General features: G+C 37.9%; 1 protein-coding gene and 1 long non-coding RNA gene across 4 annotated transcripts in view; one reads left to right on the forward strand and one right to left on the reverse strand.

The window, feature by feature from the left end:
- The window catches only part of PHACTR2 (phosphatase and actin regulator 2), a 227,280-nt gene that overhangs the window by 104,201 nt on the left and 101,223 nt on the right, over window positions 1–21,856 (forward strand). The gene's annotated exons all lie outside the window — the stretch shown is intronic.
- LOC133384414 (uncharacterized) lies at window positions 3,657–20,488 on the reverse strand. 2 transcript variants are annotated; one of them, XR_009762552.1, is made up of 3 exons: window positions 20,364–20,488; window positions 14,298–14,400; window positions 3,657–6,679 (listed from the first exon to the last, which is right to left on the reverse strand). It is a non-coding gene; the product is annotated as an uncharacterized LOC133384414 (long non-coding RNA). The 2 variants fall into 2 exon arrangements; XR_009762551.1 differs by having other exon boundaries at window positions 3,657–6,684.

A 21,856-nucleotide genomic window follows, 5' to 3' on the forward strand; every position in this document is an offset into this window, starting at 1 on the left:
TATGTATTTTAGTTATAATCTGCCTTTCAGTCTAAAATAAGCCAAGGTGGCTTAAATACAGACTGTCAGGACCTGAGCACACCAGCGCTCTCCCCACTTGTTGTCACTAGTGACGAATATCTAGGGGCAGATTGTCTCCAACACTGAAGGTAGAATATAGCCATCACCACTAGTAGCCAGTGATAGCTTTATTCTCCATGAGTATGTCTAACCTCTTTTAAAGCCATCTAAGTTGGTGACCCTCACTATATCTTGTGGGAATGAATTCCATAGTTTAACTATGCTTCCTTCTACCTCTTGAATACTCAGAATACCATATTTCTAAGCTGTTGTAGCTTGAGGCTGTATTAGCAATTATGCAGTTCAGTTTTACAAATGCTATTGCTTTCCATAAAATAATAGTCCTTTAACATCATCATTAGCATTTCCTCCTGTAGTGCTTTATCCACATGCATAGAAATAGCAGCAGCAGTTCTTAATCTAGTTGAAGGCACAATAAAATAGAAAGGAACCAAAAATATTGAGTACAGAGGAGGTGTTTCACAAAAGAGAGGCATGTTTTCAGAGGAGAAAAACACTATATTGTTGCCCACCTCATTTTATTAAATACCACAAGACAAAAAGTAAGCTGGTTTTCAGGAAGCATTATGCAATGTCTGTGCTTCATTATGTACTTAATGCCCTAAACGTGCTTTCCAATACTGTTCTTTAAAATCCAGTTGTTCAGCTTCCTGCGCAAGGTGCATGAACAGTGGAGGCTTGTGGCTCCAATGTCAGTGGGGCAGTGAATCCACTCCGGCTTTTAGTCCAAACTTTCAATTTTCACCTTGGACAGCTCCTTGAAAGTCCAGACTAAAACTGGGAGTGCATTCAGTGCCCCACTGACATTGGTTCCGCCAGCCTCACTGTGCATGAATGAGTGAATATTATACTAATAGGAAGAAGAAAGTTGAGGAGGTCAGTGGGATGGAATGTTTTCTAAACTTTTCATTGTAACTTGCAGGTTTCTGTAGGATAAAGCACCTTGTTCATTACTATTATCTATTACGGGCACATGATAACCTGGAAGATGGGAGGTGTTAATGTATTAAGCAGATATGTTGTGTGAAGGATTCCACTTTAGAGCAGGTGGGTGGAATAGGAGATCATTATGTCTATTTTAGCCTTTGGATTTTGCCTTATTTTTGCATTTAGTATGCAGTAAAGTCATAACAAGATTTGGGTAAATGCACTGGATTCGAAAGTACATATGGATGTAAAGAAATGAAGTAAATACACCATTTTGTGCATTTAAAATTCAAAAATCAGGTTTTCTTCCTGGATTAAGTGTTTTTTTAAAAAAAGAGATAGTAGCATATTCTGAGCAGCAGTTATTTATCATTTTAGGTATGTTCTTATTTTGCTTAATAAAAGTTCTGGTTATAAGTTTATGTGGACATATGTGTAAGTCTTTATTGATTTTATTTATATATTTACCAATATCTATCGCTATAACAGAGGCCCAGGCAACTGAAAATTGTCAGGTCCTGCTTGGATCCCATTTATATTTCTGGAAGCCCAATGCCACTAAGTTCTAATAGTGATAACAGCACAAGTAGTGGTATGAGCTACTACAGCAAATAGGGGTATCCAATCCCAGCTAGTGATCTCTTCCCTAAGCATCTTAAAGTAGGGATGGGGGAATCTGTAGGCCTCCAGATGCTGTTGGGCTGTATAACTCCCATCATTCCTGACTAGTGGCCATGCTGGCTGGTGGGGCTGACGGAACTGAAATACAATAGCATCTGCAGGGCCACAGATTCACCATGCTTGCTTTAGACATTTAGTTCTTATTCAGCCTTTTTATTTTTTTTATTGCTGTTTTGTTAGTTTGTTTGGCTGCTTCGATAAGCACAGACAGTGTTATGGCACATCTTCATGTAGTATTAAAAAACATACAATTACTAGGTGCTGTATTAATATTTTATTATTAGATTTATATCCTGCCCTTCCTCCCTGCACATTCCCAATCCAATTTAAAACATAGAACAAAAGGGAAGAGGGATTGGAAGGGAGGAGATGGTTTATTGCAGTATGTGTTTATGTTAAGGGTGTTTTTTTTGCTGAAGTTATAAGTTTAAAACATAGCAGTGGAGGAAAACCCTGCTTCCTGTCCTCTTCAGCAACCCTGGTGTCAGTCATGACCCTTCCACAAACTCATTCTGTTCATGGAAGGCTTCCAGTCAAGAGGAGGCATTTGCAGCTCTCCCACATTGTTCTCTCCCCAGAGCAAATTTTTAGTGGTGCAAAGATTGCCTCTCCCCTTCTACTGATGGGAGTGTCCTGTGCTCGGAATTTGATTCTTTACTGATCTTCCACCTCCTTTGTGTGTATGTGTTCCTTCTACTTCCTGTCATGTCTGATTCTAAATTTCACATACCGGAATTACAGCTTTCATTTGGGTTTGAAGGGTGTGACTTGGATTCTGCAAAATAAGTGCTTTGTGTGTGTGTGTGTGTGTAATTTCAGGTGTAGTTTTTGAGCTTCCATGCAGAGCTCTTCTTGTACCTGTAATTCTTCAAAATGGCTGCCTTTTAAAATTGTCCATCACACCTGATTAAATGAATAGGCGTTCTTTCAATTTTGCTGCTGATGAAAGCAAGTATAGAAAAAAGAGATTAAACTTGCAAGGCACTAATTTTCTCCCTCCACACTAATTCTTCAGTGATGATGGACATAGATAGTCATCTCTGGATGAGGTAATAGAAGCTTGCAAGACTAAACTGTGAAGTATTGATCTCAAAAGTGTTTGAACAGTCTAGCTGGCTAGCATGTACTAAATCCTAAATATAAAGCTGCTCCTGTTGATTTGATCATACTACTGCCATGCATAACCACATGTCAATGTTGGCAATTCTGCATAAGTAAAGCCAGTGTGGCGTAGTGGTTAGAGTGCTGGACTATGACCTGGGAGACCAGGGTTCAAATCCCACATAGCCATGAAGCTCATTGGGTGACCTTGCTCCAGTCACTGCCTCTCAGCCTCAGAGGAAGGCAATGATAAACCACCTCTGAATACCACTTACCATGAAAACCCTATTCATAGGGTCACCATAAGTCTGGATCGACTTGAACGCAGGCCATTTTCCACAGAGAATCAAAGCACCTTGTTGTTATGTGCCTTCAAGTCGATTATGACTTATGGCGACCCTATGAATCAGCAACTGCCAAGAGCATCTGCTATAAACCACCCTGTTCAGATCTTGTAAGTTCAGGTCTGTGGCTTCCTTTATGGAATCAATCCATCTCTTGTTTGGCCTTCCTCTGTTTCTACTCCCTTCTGTTTTTCCCAGCATTATTGTCTTTTCTAATGAATCATGTCTTCTCATTATGTGTCTGTATGATAACCTCAGTTTCACCATTCTAGCTTCTAGTGATAGTACTGGTTTCATTTGTTCTAACACCCAATTATTTTGTGTTTTTTGTGGTCCATGCTATCCACAAAGCTCTCCTCCAACACCACATTTCAAATGAGTTGATTTTTCTCTTATCCACTTTTTTCACTGTCCAACTTTCATATCCATACATAGAGATCGGGAATACCACGGTCTCAGTGATCTTGACTTTATTTATTTATTTATTACATTTATATACTGCCCCATAGCTGAAGCTCTCTGGCGGTTTACAGCAATTAAAAACAATAAAAACAAATATACAAATTTTAAAACACACAAAAAAATTAAAAACACAATTTAAAAAATTTAAAAACAATTTACTGTTTAGTGATACATCTTTGCATTTGATGACCTTTTCTAGTTCTTATACCCTCCCCAGTCCCTAGCCTTCTTTTAATTTCTTGACTATTGTCTCCATTTTGGGTAATGACTGTGCCAAGGTAGTGATAATCCTTGACAAGCTCAATGTCCTCATTGTCAACTTTAAAGATATATAAATCTTCTGTTGTCATTACTTTAGTCTTCTTGACGTTCAGCTGTAGTCCTGCTTTTGTGCTCAAGAGCAGCCAGGTTGAGCCTTGGCCGAGGGCCCCATGGCCCAAAGGGCCCCTCATTAGGGTGGGGGAGTAACGCTCCCCTTCCATGATCTGCGGCAGGCTCACTTTCAGGCCGCCCACCTGTTCGCTCTCTCCACCTACCTCTCTCTCCTGTTTTCTGAGGCTGTGTGAGCTGGGTAGCCATCAACCAAGATGGCAGCGGAGGCTCTTTTAAGGGGCTGATGCTCCTACCACCATCTTGGTTGATGGCAGGCATTTGCATGCACGTGCGCGTAGCATACCGCACATGCCTGCCATCAACCAAGATGGCAGCAGGGACATCAGCCCCTTAGAGAAGCTTCCTCTGCCATCTTGGAGGATGGCAGCCCTGTGTGCGCAGCGCACGCAGCAACAGGAGACAATAGAGTGGTAGGTGAAAAAGGCAGGAGCTGCGCGCCCAGAGCAAGCTGGTGCCCAAGGGCCCAGTTATGCCTGGTACCGGCCCTGCCCTTTCCAATGGGGAACCAATAGGTTTCTCCATATTCTGACCTTACAGTAACGTCTTGTTCAGAGTATAGGTTGCTCATCAGCTGCTGTGGCACCCCCATTTCTTTTAAAGCATTACATAGTTTTTCATGATCTACACAGTCAAAGGCTTTGCTGTAATCTATAAAGCACAGGATGATTTTCTTCTGAAATTCCTTGGTCCATTCCATTATCCAACATACGTTTGCGATATGATCTCTGGTACCTCTTTCCCTTTCTAAATCCAGCTTGGACATGCAAACAGACTCTATATATATTCATTGCAGTGGGGGATGGAACCTTCCCCCTTCCTTGAGACCAATAGGAATGGAACAATCCATCCCACACTCACCAGCTTGGGAAACCTTATTTGCTTACTATGTGGTATATTTTGCTCTTGATGCTACATGTTTGCCCTCTGGCAGTGGCTGACATCCCATACTCCTAATGCCAAATTAATTAATAGAGACAAGCTTAGGATTTAGTACTGTAGAATTCACTCAAATCCATTTTCTTTATTATTATTTCCCATATTCAAAGCCCAATTCTTGTTTTTGCAAGGACGGGGAGAAATTCCCTTATTTAAAATTTGAAATGAAAATGATTGGTTTGTAGCTATCTTGTTTTATACAGCCAAATTTCAAACATTATATATTTTGCTATTTAAACCACTTTGGGAACTTTGTTGAAAAACAGTATATGAGTATTTTTTTACTTTACTACTATTTTTGGCAGGACTCCATATACATTGTATACTCAAAATTCTCTGAACTTCAGGCAAACTTTGCTGCACACCAAGGTTCTGTTCTTTCTAGTGGCATATTTAAATACTCTAAAGACAGAATACATCATTCCTCTTTATTTGCCAATCTTCAATTTACTGCCCAGCATAAGCTTGGATGTCTTCAGGTACTTCAAACTAATGCAGGAGTATCGTCTGTTGTTGGAAAGGATTCTATGAAAACACTGCTTGCTTTGAAGCTAATTAGATAATATTACTGACTGAACTGATAATATTGAAATCTTGATTTTTGTCTGCATTACAGGTTGTAGCATTCATTTCGCATTTCCTAACTGTTGCTAAGACAACTTTTTGGTCACAATATTGCTTTTATTTATGTATTTTTCTTGTTTTTGTAAGCCGCCGTGAGAGCAGGATATAAATCCTCTACATAAATAAAAAAAAATATTTCAAAGTGCTGGAAACTAGAGTCTAGGCATTTAAGGCTGAATTCTTTTTAAAAAAAGATTCCTCATATCCTCACCCAGTTTTTGGTGGTATTTACTAGGCACAAAAACAAAACAAGTGGACAATGCAACTATTAATATGCTTAATTTGCATAAATAGCAAATAAATGCATAAATAGCAAATAATTTGCAAATTAGCTGACTCAGATTTGTGAAACTGGAATATGGCAATCCTAGTCTTGGGGATATAGTACAGAATAAAAACAGAATAAAAATGTCGGCATTTTGCTGATGGTCAATATTCTGAAACTAATTCTAATCCCAAACCTGATTCCTAGCTCTGTGTTATGATCACAAAATCACTTTTATTCAGAAATAATGACTTTACACGGCCATAGATTTATATGTCTCTTACTCACACACAAGCAGTTCTAAATAAATCTCACTGGAGAGACTATACAAAATCTTGTATTTGTAGCATGAACAAATAATCATGGAATGCAAGCCACCATTATATACTGTGCTACAAAATGATATAAAACAAACTTTAAAAGTTCATCTGGGATTCTGTTCTTTAGCATATGATATCATGCACCAAAATCTTGATTTAAGGCTATGAAGGATTACAAATAAATAACATGGCTTTTATCAGTTGAGTTACATGCAGCATTAAACTGCCACAGTTTCCTTTTTTTTTTAATGGATGGGGACAGGTTGTTGTTCTCTGATATATTCCAGTGACCTGGGACTTCCCGGAAGGAGTGCTGGCTGGTGGTTGTCTCTGAGGGAGCTCTGCCTCAGAGGAAGCTTTTTTCAGGTTAAAAGCCAGCCAAGAGGAATCTTGGACTGGCTTAAATGTTCTCCAAGGTATAGGAGAACCGATCAGATTTTCCACAAGACTTTGTTGAGCTGTCGGCGGCTGGAATTGATCAGGAAATCCCTGAGATAAGAAGGCATGCCGATCGGCTGAAGACGGAGTCAGGATTTCCACGCAAGCTGTACTGGAAAAAAGCGAAGCGTTTTTTTTTTCTTCTTAAAAAAAACGTTCTTAACCAGCGAGCCTACTTCTGTCTAAATCTTATCATTCGGCTTAAATTACTACAATAAAAGGGATTTGTTTACAAATCAGCAACTGAGAAACCTGGGTGAGTCATACTTTTTCTGTTTTAAACATAATTAAGGAAGAAAGAAAATGTAAACAACTTATATACTTTTTTTACGACAAAAAGCTGGCCTGAATTTGGAGTTTTAAAGTTTAAAAACGGATGAGAGGTAATTATTATATTTTGGACTATTTTTCTCTTTGGACTATTTCTTTTTGGACGAATCTGCTGCTCGTATATGTTACTAATTGCTTGGTGTTGGGAACCAGAATTGTTTTGCATTCTTGGATGTAGATAAGAACTGTGCTGTGCTGGCTGGATTTCAATAACAGGCCTGGAATATTAACTTTTTTGTTGGTGGAGGAAAAAAAAAAGAAATAGACTGCCTCTAGGTTTTGGAACAGTGATTAATACCAGAAATTAAAGGCTTCTCTTGAAAATGACAACTAAAAAAGCAACTAAGGCCCGGGAGAGAAGAGGTTCTACTGATCCACAGGAAGGGGCTATACCCCCAGATATGTTTCAAATAATAATGGAAGGGATTAATGATATAAAACAGGATATGAAAACTGAATTGACAGATATAAAAAAATATATTAAAACACAAGTGGATGAGATTAAAGGGACAATTGGGCAAATAAAGGAGGATGCAAAAAACACTAAAGAAAAGGTACAAATCTTGGAGAATAGAACAGATATATTAAATCTGGAATTAGAAAAAAACTTGGACTATATGGCTGTGATTGAAATGAGAAATAAAGAACATTGTTTGAGATTCCGTGCAATTCCTGAGGAAACAGGTGAAGACATCAGAGATAAAATTGTTAATGCTCTAGTAAAATTTCTGGATTTGAATGAAGATCGGATAGAATTTGAAATAGACAAAGTGTATAGAATTAATTCCAGATATGCAACAATGAATAAAATTCCAAGATATGTGCTTGTTCATTTTATAAAGAAGACGACCAGAGATATGGTATTACAGCAACACTTTAAAAATACCTTTAAAATTGATGGTAAGGAAATACTGGTGATGAAAGAAATTCCTATTAGACTTTTACGTAAGAGAAAAGAATATGCTTTCCTTACAGAGAAACTTAAGCAACACAAAATTCAATTTAGATGGGATGTTCCAGAAGGAGTGATCTTTACATTCAGACAACAGAAATATAGATTGAATACGGTTCAAAAAGCAAGGGACTTCTTGAGAAAAGCTTCAAAAGATATGGATGAAGATAAACTCAAAGATATGGATATAATTCCTGGGGAACAAAGTCAACAAGATATGCAGAGGAAGGGAAGGAAGATGATGGATTAAAAGAAGCATCAGGCACATTTTAAAATACACGCTTAAAGATGGATTACAAATATCTAACTTGGAATATAAATGGAGCCAATACGGCGCAGAAGAGAAAGAAAGTGTTTCATTATTTGAAAAAATTAAAATTGGATATAATTTGTTTACAAGAAACTCATATTAAGAAGAAAGATTCCAAATATTTGATTTGTAAAAATTTGGGTGAAGAATTTATTTCGGCTGGACCAAAAAAAAAAATGGAGTTGTTCTCTACATTAACCCACAATTGCTTCCTAAATTGGTATTACTGGATGATAGTGGTAGATTTGTGGGGGTCGAAATTACTCTACAGGGTACAAACATTTTGATAGTGGGTATCTATGCCCCCAATGAAGATAAAACAAGGTTTTACACAGGACTTATGGAAAAATTGTCAGAGTTTTCATATGACCATTGGTGCGTTATGGGTGATTGGAATGGGGTAATCTCACCAAAAATTGATAGGCTTTCTGAAAAAAATATCAAAGAGACACAGGGTAAATTACCGAAGATTTGCTTTGAACTGATGGAACATTTAGAATTGGTGGATACCTGGAGATATATAAATGATAATGCAAAGGAATTTACTTATTTTTCAGAAAGACACAAAACATTCTCGAGGATTGATATGATTTGGATGTCTAAAATTTTAGTGAAGGACACTTTTAAAATGGATATATTACCAAAAACTTTTTCGGATCATAACCCTGTGATATTAACTTTAAAAAAGAAAAATCTTGGATTTAGATGGAGACTAAATGAATCTTTATTACAGAATGACAAAGTAGTACAAGAATGTAAGAAGAAATTAAAAGAGTTTTTTGAACATAATTTACATAAAGGAACAAGTGAAAATATCGTTTGGGATACAAGTAAGGCATTTATGAGGGGATATCTTATTAAATGTAACTCTGAATTAAAAAAAAAGAAACAACAGAAAATGCAATTAATTTTGGAAGAAATAAAACAAAAAGAGGAAGAATTGAAAAAGAATCCAACTAAAGTTTCTATTGTAAATCAAATCAAAATGTTACAGAAGCAAGTATCAATGCTGACAGTTAGAGAAATTGAAAGAAAACTAAATTTTGCTAAACAAAGGACTTTTGAATTTGCAAATAAACCTGGGAAATGGTTAGCATATAAATTAAGAAAAGAACGTCAAAAAATATCATTTTAAAGATACAAGAAGGAGATGAGACGTTGACAGATAATGTAAAAATTAAAAAGATTTTTCATCAATATTATTCAACATTGTACAAATGTCAGGAAATTCCTTCTGAAAAAATAGAAGAGTATATATCTAAACAGAATTTGCCTAAAATTACAGACTTTCAGAGATAAGCTATTAATGGTCCTATTACGTCAAGAGAGATATCTGAAGCTATAAACAAAATTAAATTAGGAAAGGCACCGGGACCAGATGGGTTATCTGTAATGTATTATAAATGTTTGGAGGAAGAACTCTTACTACCTTTACAGTCTACAATGAATCTTATTCTGCAAGAGGGAAAGATACCGGATAGTTGGAAAAATGCTAATATAACATTAACACCTAAAGAGGAGCAAGATTTAACTAAAACAAAAAATTATCGACCAATATCTCTATTGAATAATGACTATAAAATTTTTACAATGATCTTGGCAGAAAGATTGAAAATAATATTGCAACAATTTATTCAGGAAGATCAATCAGGGTTTTTACCTAAAAGACAATTACGTGACAACGTCAGGAATGTCTTGAATGTCTTGGAATATTTAGAACAACGAAATGATAAACAAGCAGCTTTGATTTTTTTAGATGCTGAAAAAGCATTTGATAATTTGAATTGGAAATTTATGTTCCAGGTTTTGGAGCAAATGGATTTTGGAGACAATTTTATAAAATGGATTAGATCGATTTATACATCTCAGAAGGCTCAGGTAATTGTTAACGGAGATTTAACGGATTCATGTGAAATACAAAAGGGTACAAGACAGGGATGTCCTTTATCTCCCCTTTTATTTATTCTGGTCTTAGAAGTGTTGCTTAGAGATATAAGGCAAGATAAAAGAATTTCGGGATTAAAGATAAAAAAAGAAGAATATAAATTGAGAGCATTTGCTGATGATTTGATAATTGTACTAGAAAATCCTTTGGAAGGAATTAATGTATTGATGGACAAATTAAAAGAATTTTAATTTTAATAGCAGGATTTAAGATCAACAATCAAAAAACAAAGATGTTGGTGAAAAATTTAACTTTAAGGGAACAGAAAGAGTTAATGGACAAGACAGATTTTACAATAGAGAAAAAGTTGAAATATTTAGGTATCATTATGACAAATAAAAATTCAAAGTTGTTTCATAATAATTATGAAAAATTATGGACAGAGATTAAGAAAGACTTGCTAAAATGGGATAAACTACAACTGTCATTAATGGGTAGAATATCTGTGATAAAAATGAATGTATTACCGAGAATGATGTTTTTGTTTCAAACAATACCTGTAATATCCTCTGATTTACCTTTTAAACAATGGCAAAAAGATATCTCTAAATTTGTATGGCAAGGAAAAAAACCAAGAGTTAAATTTAAACTACTACAAGATGCCAAAGAAAGAGGAGGACTGGGATTACCAAATCTGAGACTTTATTTTGCTGCCTGCTGTTTAGTCTGGATAAAGGAATGGATTTTACTGAGGAATAAAAGACTATTGGATTTGGAGGGCCATAATTTGAAGTGGGGATGGCATGGATATCTATGGTATGACAAAGTAAAAGTAAATGTAGACTTTAACAATCATTTTATAAGACGTCCTCTGTTGAAAATATGGAATAGATACAAACCAAGGTTTTATTCGAAAATACCATTATGTGTCTCAAGTCAAGAAGCGTTTTATAGAAGAGAAATGGCTGGAAAAGAGAAATGGTTAACTTATCAAGAACTATTAGAAAATGTACATGGAGAATATACAATGAAAGAGAGAGAACAACTGACAAAGGAAGGATATAGTTTTCAATGGTTTGCCTATTTACAATTGTTAGAAAGATATAAAATGGACAAGAAAATGTATGGGTTTGAAATAAGTAAATCTGATTTTGAAATAGGATTGTGTACAAATGATGAAAATATAATTGCGAAAATGTATAAACTTTTATTGAAAATGGATATGGAGGAAGAACAAGTAAAAGAGTGTATGGTAAAGTGGGCAAAAAATTTTGGTCATAACATACAAATGGATCAATGGGAAAATATGTGGAAAAAAGGTTTGAAATTTACACTATGCTATAATCTTAAAGAAAATTTTTATAAAATGATGTACCGTTGGTACATGACTCCAGAAAAGTTGTCAAAAATGTATAGTAATGTTTCTAATGTTTGTTGGAAATGTAAACAACAAGAAGGATCATTTTATCATATGTGGTGGTTATGTAAAAAGGCAAAATCATTTTGGGCACAGATAGGTAGGAAGATGCAAAAAATTCTAAAGATAAATATTCAGTCAAAACCAGAATTTTTTTTATTGGGTTTTATGGATAAACAAATAGAAAAGAAATATGGAAGAATAATATTATATATGATTACGGCAGCAAGATTATTATATGCACAAAAGTGGAAAATGGAATCAATACCAACAATGGAAGAATGGCTATTGAAATTAATGGATTTAGTAGAAATGGACAAATTGACATGTTTACTTAGAGAAAAATCGACAGATAAATTTCTTAAGGAATGGAAGCCTCTCTTAGACTTTTTGTTGAAAGATCAAAATAAAATGATGATACTGGGATTTGACGATTAATTAAGACAGCCTACGGAGAAAAGGGACTCTGTATGTATACATTAAGGGACAGGTTTGATGTATATTATATACTTATAGCTGATCTGTGACAAATCAGAAGTCAACTATTTTATTTTCATTTTTTGTTGATGTATTGTTATGTTTTTTTGACTTTGTTTCGTTTGTTTTTGGAAAAATTTGAATAAAAATTATTAAAAAAAAAAAAGATATATTCCAGTGACCTGAGAGTGACATTTGGAACTAGTTTTATTGTCCCCACTGTTGTATTTTGTTATATTTTGCCATTGTTGTTCCTTTTACTTCTTTTTTCTGTTTCATATAGTAATAAAAGATTTAAAAAACAAAAAAGAGCCCTACTGGTGCTACACATTAAGGCCCTAACAGGTAACTAAAACTAAATGGCATAAACAAAGCTAAATTAGTGAGGCTTACAACAAGGTATTAAACAGAAGCAGCCACACAACACTCTTGACATATTTATTAAAAATCTCCCTTTTTAAAATTCTCAAGTCACTGACCAAGCCAGAGAACTTACGTATGCTGTTTGACATACAAATAATTCTACCCATATTCAGAAACACAATTAACTTTAGTTTATTGATCAAAATTAATGACACTTTTTTGGGGGGAAACAGTCCCTGTTCCTTACTCTTTTCTACATATTTTGGCTGCTATTGGCATTGTTATATTATGAACATAATAATATTATATTGGCTATTATGGAAACACCCTCAAAAGGTTTAACATATTTTATTAATGTAGGTGCCATGGTTCAGGAGATAGTAGCCTTATTGCAAAATGGCTCCCACAGAATTATATCATCTTGCATGTGATGTCTTCAACATTCTTTTTCATCCCAAACTATGTCTTCTCTGACTTTTCTACGGACATCTATTACAGGGATAGGACTACTTGCTGTCTGTAACTTAACCAGTCTTTGTGCATATCAAAATGCTGGTCTAGACCAGTTAAGAGCAAGAGACACCTATGCAGGGCCGGTTCTAAAGGGTGGCCAGGTGGGGCACTGGCCCGAGGGCCCCAAAGCTACAGGAGCCCCTGAGGGGCCCTCCGCTCCCCTTCTGCAATTTGCAGCACCATCTGCCTGCCCGCCATTCCCTTGCCCCACCTGTCTGTCTCCTGCCTTTTAGCATTGCCCTCAATGAAGATGGCAGCAGCGGCTTCCCTAAGGTAATGAAGCCGCTGCCACCATTTTAGTTGATGGCAGAGATGTACGTGCATAGCACGCATGCGTGCCATCAACAAAGATGGTGGCGGAGGCTTTATCCCCTTAGGGAAACCGCGGCCGCCATCTTCATTAAGGGCAATGGTAAAAGACAGGAGACAGGTAGGTGGGGGGCTGCACGCATGTCGCGCACGTTCACCCACGCGCACACGTTGGGGCCCAGGGCAAGCTGATGCCCAAGGGCCCTAGCATGTCTGGAGATGGCCCTGCCTATAAGGTATACAAAACAAGGCTACTTGGGCATCTGCCACCCTGGGCTTCTACTGGGAGGAAGGGTGGGATATAAATTTAATAAATAAATAAATAAATAATACAGTAAAATGAATGTAATATGTAAACAGAGCTCACAGTGAACATCCTGACACAATGGGAGCCTGGCTTTCTCCTGGTTTCACAAGTGATGTGCATACTGAATGCAGGCTCAGCTATTGGGCTTGGTTGCCCCTCAACCCATGTTTCATGTTCAGGAGTGTTGACCAAATTTTTCTTTCTCTTTAAAAACATTAAATTGAGTTTTATTTATTTGAAAGATTTTAAACATTTCTATATCATCCTTCAGTTAAAAATTCTGAGGGTACTTTACATATTTATCAGTACATTAATTGCCTTTTAATGAGAAAAAACATTCTTAAAGTGAAAAACTGCTCGAGATATTGGGAGAGGGAAGTTTCTTGGTGACACCATGGCAACCAGCCTATTGATGCTGCACATAGCTGGCTTCTGTTCTAAACTTGCAGGTCCAATGTTTTCCTCCACTGCTTAACCTTGGACAGGTTGGATTGAAATTGCTCTCAAAATGTTATGTATCTTTTTACTCTAAAAGGTTTGTGAACTGGACTTTAAATGGATAAGCTACTTCTGTTTAAAGCCTTTTAATTGCACTTTGCATTTGATGGCTGGAATTCATCCTTGGCAAGTTATAAATGGTACTGTTGGTATGATTATCGATCAGAAAGGAAAAAAATAAAGGAAAAGGGGAGCGTGAACTGCATTAATAATACTATCAATATTTGTTTAAACATGTTGAGGAAAACACAGTGTGGGGAAACAATTAAAAACTGCCTTGAGTGAAGGAATTGTAGAGGGCTGCATACAAATCCTAATCTTAATACTAGAATTTAGGGGGCTTGTTAGAAGCAGTTCCACATACCTTTTGTGAAAATACTCTGGAAAATATTCTGGATTAGCAAGTGGCTCAGGATAGAGACACACTCACTGTCCTACCGGTTTCAGTGTGTCTCCTCTTCTCTTTTCTGAAAATGGGGACACACAATGCTAGTCAAACCCTGCCCCTTTTTACTGTAAAACCTGGTGGGGTCAGCTTGAGTGTTTGTTTTTTTAATTCACCTCAAAGAGATTTCGCAACTGATCAGCAGATCAGTTTGTCCCCCCTCCAGATGTAGTCAATGAAAACTCTGCTGTAGGCGACTAATGTGCTCACAGCCTCAGATCAACCTTTCTCGCTCCACTCAGCTTTTAATGAGTGAATGCAGGGAAATAGTTAATACAGAGTTTATTGCAACACATACTCGAGCCATCCACTGTTTATCCTCCCAATTCACAACAATAAATGCAAAATGATTAGAAAAAAATACATATTGTAGAAAGAGATTCACTGGTTGCACTCTTGCATGCTCTCTCTCCCTCTCTCTAGCAAGATGAGAAACAAAAAACAATCTAAACTAAATAAAAAAGCTCCTTAAAGTAGAAAACACTTCCTGTTTCTTTTTTAGTTAGAATCGTAGAATGGTAGGGTTGGAAGGGCCCTATAAGGCCATCGAGTCCAAACCCCTGCTCAATGCAGAAATCCAAATTAAAGCATACTTGACAGGTGGCTGTCCAGCTGCCTCTTGAATGCCTCCAGTGTTGGAGAGCCCACCACTTCCCTAGGTAATTGGTTCCATTGTCATACCGCTCTAACAGTTAGGAAGTTTTTCTTGATGTTCGGTTGATATCTGGCTTTCTGTAACTTGAGCCCATTATTCTGTGTCCTGCACTCGGATAAATGAGAAGAATTCCTGGCCCTCCTCTGTGTACTTGAACACTGCTTTCAAGTACTTGAACACTGCTATCATATCACCCTTGAGTCTTCTCTACTCAAAGCTAAACATGCCCAGTTCTTTCAGTCTCTCATAGGACCTACTGAATAGTTACAGTTATTTATAGTTACCTATAAATAGAACTGGCCTTCAAGGAAACACCTCTGGGCAGGCTTAAATTAAATGTATATTTCTGATAGAAGCTAAGGCTGTTCTTACAGCAGTCCTGACCCTTCCCTAATCTCCCTGTTGTTATGTGCCTTCAAGTTGATTATGATTTATGGCGACCCAATGTACCAGTGACCTCCAATAGCATCTGTCATGAACCACCCTGTTCAGATCTTGTAAGTTCAGGTCTGTGGCTTCCTTTATGGAATCAATCCATCTCTTGTTTGGCCTTCCTCTTTTTCTACTCCCTTCTGTTTGTCCCAGCATTATTGTCTTTTCTAGTGAATCATGTCTGCTCATTATGTGTCCAAAGTATGATAACCACAGTTCATCATTTTAGCTTCTAGTGATAGTTCTGGTTTAATTTGTTCTAACACCCAATTATTTGTCTTTTTCGCAGTTGATGGTATCCGCAAAGCACTCCTCCAACACCACATTTCAAATGAGTAGATTTTTCTCTTATCTGCTTTTTTCACTTTCCAACTTTCACATCCATACATAAAGATCGGGAATACCATGGCCTGAATGATCCTGACTTTAGTGTTTAGTGATACATCTTTGCATTTGAGGACCTTTTCTAGTTCTTTCATAGCTACCCTCCCCACTCCTAGCCTTCTTCTGATTTCTTGACTATTGTCTCCATTTTGGTTAATGACTGTGCCACGGTATTGATAATCCTTGACAAGTTCAATGTCCTCGTTGTCAACTTTAAAGTTACATAAATCTTCTGTTGTCATTACTTTAGTCTTCTTGACGTTCAGCTGTAGTCCTGCTTTTGTGCTTTCCTCTTGAACATTCATCAGCATTTGTTTCAAATCATTACTGGTTTCTGCTAGTAGTATGGTATCGTCTGCGTATCTTAAATTATTGATATTTCTCCTTCCAATTTTCACACCTCCTTCATCGTGGTCCAATCCTACTTTCCGTATGATATGTTCTTCATATAGATTAAACAAGTGTTGTTGTTATGATATGTTCTGCATATAGATTAAACAAGTAGGGCGATAAAATACACCTGTCTCACACCCTTTCCGATGCGGAACCAATCGGTTTCTCCATATTCTGTCCTTACAGTAGCCTCTTGTCCAGAGTATAGGTTGCGCATCAGAACAATCAGATGCTGTGGCACCCCCATTTCTTTAAAAGCATTCCATAGTTTTTCATGATTTACATAATCAAAGGATTGCTGTAATCTATAAAGCACAGGGTGATTTTCTTCTGAAATTCCTTGGTCCTGTCCATTATCCAACATATGTTTGTGATGTGATCTCTGGTACGTCTTCCCTTTCTAAATCCAGCTTGGACATCTGGCATTTCTCGCTCCATATAGGGTAAAAGCCTTTGTTGTAGAATCTTGAGCATTACTTTACTTGCATGGGATATTAAGGCAATAGTTTGATAATTACTGCATTCCCTGGGATCCCCTTTCTTTGGAAAAGGTAAAGGTAAAGGTGTCCCCGCACTTATAGTGCGAGTCGTTTCTGACTCTTAGGGTGATGTCTTGCGACGTTTCCTAGGCAGACCATATATATGGGGTGGGATTGCCAGTTCCTTCCCTGGCCTTTCTTTACCCCCCAGCATATGCCGGGTGCTCATTTTACCGACCACAGATGGATGGAAGGCTGAGTTGACCTCAACCCCTTTTACCAGACATTCGACTTCCTCCTTCCGTTGGAATCGAACTCCAGCCGTGAGCAGAGCTTCAGCTGCGTTACCACCGCTTACCACTCTGTGCCACGGAGGATCTTCTTTCTTTGGAATTGGGATATATATTGAACGCTTTCAGTCTGTGGGCCATTGTTTTCTTTTCCATATTTCTCGACAAAGTTTTGTCAAAATTTGGACAGATTCAGTCCAAGTAGCTTGTAACAACTCTATTGGTATGCCATCTGTTCCTGGTGATTTGTTTCTTCCAACTATTTTAAGAGTAGCTTTCACCTCACATTCTAAAATTTCTGGTTCTTGATCATACGGTTCCTCCATGAATGAATCTGTCATCCTTGCATCTCTTTTATAGAGTTCTTCAGTGTATTGTTTCCATCTTCCTTTTATTTCATCTCGGTCAGTCAATGTGTTTCCCTGTGGATTATTCAACATCCCTACTCTTGGTTTAAATTTCCCTTTCATTTCTCTAATCTTTTGGAATAGGGCTCTTGTTCTACCCTTTTTGTTGTCCTCTTCTATTTCTACACAATAACTATTGTAATAGTTCTCTTTGTCCCTACATACTAGTCGCTGTATTGTTGCATTTAGGGTTCTCATCGTGTTTCTACCTCCTTTTGCTATTGCTTTCCTTCTCTCTTTAACCATGTTAAGAGTTTCGTCAAACATCCATTGAGGTCTTTCTATCTTTTTAACTAGAGGAGGTATTGTCTTTTTGCATTCTTCCCTGATAATGTCTGACTTCAATCCATAGCTCATCTGGTTCTCTGTCAACTAAGTTTAAAGCCTCAAATCTGTTCCTTATTTGATCTTTATGTTCTTCTGAGATGTTATTTAAATTCTATTTTGGCATTATGATTGCTTTGTTGTTGTTCTTTAGCTTTACTTTGATTTTCGATATGACCAGTTCATGATCTGTACTGCAGTCTGCTCCTGGTCTTGTTTTTGCAGAAAGTATAGAACTTCTCCATCTTCTGTTACCAATTATATAATCAATTTGATTCCTATATTGACCATTTGGTGATGTTCACGTGTACAGTCGTCTTTTCGGTTGCTCAAAAAATGTGTTTGCAAGAAACAAATTATTGGCTTCATAGAATTCAATAAGTGTTTCTCCTGCTTCATTCCTGTCTACTAAGCCCCATTTTCCCACAATTCCTAGTTCTTCTCTGTTCCATACTTTTGCATTCCAGTTCCCCATGATTATCAGCACATCTTGTTTTGGTGTGTGATCAATTTCTTCCTGTACTTCTGCTCTCTATCTCCCTGACTCCTCCCTAATTTGCTATCCTGGCTGTGGTGAATAAACCTCATAACAACAGACAGAGTAGGAGCCTTCCTAGTAGCACTGACTAGCAGGCAGGCTTGGGAAGAACCTCTTTGCTATGGCTACATTTTTGGATTAAGATTGACTGAGTGGTGCAGAGAGCTGATTGGCCAGAGAACAGATTGACAGAAATGCCTTCACAAACCTCTGTAAATCCAAGGAATTATAAAATGTGTGTGGGAAAGGAAAGAGTGTAGTTTTGAGATTTGGGATGGGGGGTTAAGAATTGCTGATTGCTTGAAAAATTGGGAGAGTTGTGCCCTAGTAGACTATCATGTCACCCAAACTCAGGCTCATTATTTGTTTCTGGTTTACCAACTATGGTTTATTGTCATGTGCTAACTGAACCTTAGACTTGCAGCCCAAATGCAATACAAAGTACAGTTCAGAGATCCTTCCCTCCAAATACAATGTGTAAAATAATAATAATATTACATTAGACAATAAACTCCCTTAATATCTGTTTCATCTGTAAACAGATGTGAGCAATTACAGTTGTTGTTTATTAGTTTAAATGCAACTCTTGCAATGTATTTGCACATCATGAGACTTATGGCTCCGTAATGAGGTGACCTCTGATAGAAGTGGATTAAGTCAATTTAAACTAATCGCCTTCATTTTGCAGTCGTCCCAAGTGAACCTGGTGTAGGCAAATCCTGGGCAAATACTAATTATTCACATTTATTCATTTATTTATTACATTTATATACCGCCCCATAGCCGAAGCTCTCTGGGCGGTTTACAGCAATTAAAAACAATAAAAACAAACATACAAATTTTAAAACACAAAAAACAATTTAAAAACACAATTTTAAAACAAATTAAAAACAATTTAAAAACACATGCTAAAATGCCTGGGAGAAGAGGAAAGGCTTGACCTGGCGACGCAAAGGTAACAGTTTTGAGGTGTAAATGGCCTCCACAGATACACAGAGGCTGTTTTTATAAGGGGATGACGTTAGTGTCCCTTTGCATCTTTGTAGCAGCAGACTTGCTTTAATGTTTTTTATTAAAATAATTTCTATTAGAATCCTCTGTTTTCACAAACATATTGTAACTTTTAAAATGGCGGGGGGGGGCGAGGTGAGAGAAACTGAATACTTCCATTGTGTCATTTCCCCCAAAGGTTTACTTTAAAAACTGCAGTAAAAATAGTGGAATTGTACTATTTTTCCTGTTTAGAAAGTCTAGATTCCAAAATATTGAATTTACATTGGAAAGTTGAATACTAGCATGAGAAGTGTGCTTCTGTGCATGTATGCTTTTTTTAAAGAAAAGCCTTGCCATTCAAAGACCTTTTGGGGCCAAGCTAGAAGTAACAGGGACAGCCATATTGGTTGTGTGTCTGTCCTATTCACACACTGAAGGCTTGTCCATACTTCCATTTAATCTGTAATGTGTCTCCATTAATCACCCTTGTCCATATGATGTTCTCCTACAATCACTGCCTTCCCATACTTTCCCCTCCCTTAATCCAGATTTTCTCATACCAGGTACACTCTGAAAAGCAGAGAGAATGCCATTACAACCGTTGCTAAGGAGAAAGCCTGATTGCTTTGATCCGCTGTTTCCCATGTAGATGGTTCTAACCCCATTTCCTTCCATGCCTGCTTCTCCTGTTGGTTTCCCATTGGCTCCCCTTGCCTCATTCTCCCCCTTCTCCCTGCTACCTGACCAAAACATGAGATGGGGAGAAAGCAGTATCTCAGGGCTAGCTTATCTTGTCTCTCTCTCCCTCCCCTCAGTTTTGCCAATATGTGTGATGGTCAGTTCTGTGCTGGGAGGGGAGGAAGGAGGGAGGGGGAGTTTGTAAACAAGCCAAACACACTTTGTGTCATGGCCCCGTCGGAGGACTCATCAGACAAGGATGACTCGGGAGTAACAGCAGCAGACCCAGAAGGAGAAACGGAGGAAACTCCTGAGAACCCAGCTCCTTCTCCCCCTCAGCTGCAGAGCACCCCAGACACAGCTGAAGCCCTTCAGCCAGACGCAAACAGTGAACAGGATACTCCCCCCTCACCTGCAGAACGTAGACAGCAGAAGGTCAGGCAGAAGAGGGGCAAGCCTATCCCCTTAAGGCCAAAACGCTGAGGGCTCACACCTGCTGACAAACCTGCTCCTTAAAAGTCAAACCTTGGCTTCAGCTTGTTGCTGACTACAACGTCAGGCGTGGCTTCGTGTGTTTCCAGATTCCCTGAACCTTATCTTGGAGTGACCCCTTGGCAATTGAACCCGGACCTCTACTGACCTCGCTTCTGGACTTCTGGCTTGGCACGTAAGCTTGGAAAGGGCCTTGCCCTTATCACGCTTCATCCTTGTTAGCCTGGCAGATTTACAACCAGGCTGCCAGCTAAGGACTTTCCCGCCCTGGTAAATACCCAGGAATTTCCAGCCCCTGCCTGCACTGCTGTCTCGGTGTAGAGCTGACACTTTGTGGACTTGCAGAAGGAGGGATGGTGGTAGCAGAGGCAAGCAAATAGCAAAAGAGCAAAGTGTAAAAAAAGTACATGCTTACAAGTATGGATGGGGGGAAAGTTTAATGGCTAGTGTGGGCACAGTTCCAGCAGGCATGCCAGACAGCGTTCGGCAGACCCCATATTGTTTATATTAATTAGTAGGCAATAAGTTTAAATTAATGGTTATAAGGGGAAGCAACGGAGGTTGGGGGGAGGAGGCAATGGCAAAGTTTAAACAGTTTGCTTGATGTAAATATATCTTTATGGGAGGAAAAACATAGTTTGAAAGTAGTGACTTTGAATGTAAAGGGTCTAGGAAATGTAGCAAAAAGAAAAACATCTTATGTCAGACAAATGCGCCCTGCAGTGGCTTTCCTACAAGAGGTGCACAGAATAAAAACATGGACTCCTTACTCAAAGAAAGAAAGAAAGAAAGAAAGAAAGAAAGAAAGAAGTGCACAATTCCTACTTTCACTCAGTTTTTGGCCAAAATAGAGTCTATGACCCTCCTGGCAAATGTGAAGTAGAAGTTGAAGGGGCAGGATTGCGGCTTGAGATTGATAAACAATTGGTCAAGGAATGCAATTACTTTGAATGAGTTCAAATCTCCAGGGCCCAATGATCTGCATCCTAGAGTAATTAAGAACAACTCTCAGGAACATTGCCTATTATCTTTGCGAAATCATGGAGGATGGGTGAAGTGCCGGATGACTGGAAGAGGGCTAATATTGTCCCTGTCTTCAAAAAGGAGGAGCCTGGGAACTTATTGTATTGTAGACAATTTAAGAGAGATTAGTACTTAATCCTCTTTATTCCAGCCACATTCTTCTCCACCTGTCCAAACTCCTCCCCTTCTTGTTCTCAATCTCCCAGCATTATTTTACTACCAATCCCAATATGCAATTCCCTTAGCATGATATCACATATCCCCTTTATCTAAGAAAACTACTTCCTGCCACCCTACTAAACATATATCTAACACAGCAAACAATAATCGACCTAATTTCTTTGCTTTAGAAATTACATAACATAGTCTTTAGCCCACACAGGTGGTCGC

This window comes from Rhineura floridana, chromosome 4 (assembly GCF_030035675.1).
Source record: "Rhineura floridana isolate rRhiFlo1 chromosome 4, rRhiFlo1.hap2, whole genome shotgun sequence".
NCBI lineage: Eukaryota > Metazoa > Chordata > Lepidosauria > Squamata > Rhineuridae > Rhineura > Rhineura floridana.